The sequence below is a fragment of the Cynara cardunculus genome (assembly GCF_001531365.2).
Source record: "Cynara cardunculus var. scolymus isolate 2C chromosome LG 1, CcrdV1, whole genome shotgun sequence".
NCBI lineage: Eukaryota > Viridiplantae > Streptophyta > Magnoliopsida > Asterales > Asteraceae > Cynara > Cynara cardunculus.
This window is the reverse complement of record NC_037528.1, coordinates 47,804,838-47,805,908: the sequence shown is the minus strand read 5'-3', so window position 1 is coordinate 47,805,908 and position 1,071 is coordinate 47,804,838.

The window sequence follows — 1,071 nt, the reverse complement described above, 5'->3', positions numbered from 1 at the left end:
TATATATATATATATATATATATATATGTGTGTGTGTGTGTGTATGTATGCATGCTTGAATTAATCAAGGTTCTATAAATGACGTGAGACGAGGCGTGGCATGGTGGCAAGACTAAACCTCAAGCCTTAAAAGACACGGCGAGACCACGACTTTTCTCAAGATATGACTTATGACGACAAATTTCTATATCATATATAATAATGTGTAAAAAACATATTGTTTTGTATTGTCATTCAATGAGTCAATAATAATAAACAACTTAAATTAAGTTATATACAAAAAATAGCATATAAGACATTAAAAACGTAAATAAAAGTCAAATATCGTGTTATAAAAACCGCACATTAGGCCATGACATGCCACATATTTAACATGGTGTAAGACATAAGTCTTAAGGCATTGACGCGTCCTGACGTCTATTGTAACGAGCCTTTTAGAGCAGTGATTTTGATAAATAATTAAAATATCAATAAAATAACATTCATAAGGATGTCGAGTCTTGAACTTAAGATTAATTAAACAAACTCGAGAGATAGATATTAATGATGTTGAAAATAATCAAGTTGTTTGGTAACTCGTAAAATATTATCGACTGACTATATATCTGATCAATTATTGATTTATGTTGTCATAAATAAATACTGACTTATTTTTTTCGTAGTCAGTCCAATTGGTTATTTCGCTTAGGGGCATCAGATCCACCTTGATTTATCGAGGGTCTCTTTACCATTTTACGGGTGTCGTTCATCCACTTCTCTGCATGTTGTTTGGTACGTAGGTATGTGGATTACAAAACTCGTTGCCAATGAAGTAAAAAAAGATCATAAAGATTGACAAGGTCTATTTTCAACTTTATTCTAATTTATTCATTGTCAATGATTTACGTACTCAAAAGGTGAATGTTTCAGATAATTCATATCAGTTATATGTCGTTGTTTATGATTAAGGTGATGATCATTCGTTATCATCATTTATCGCAACCACACAGAGATAACCATAGACAAGGGAACCACTAACATTCCAATCCCGGCAATTGTAACAAGAGGGGTGTGGGTCCAACAACCACTACC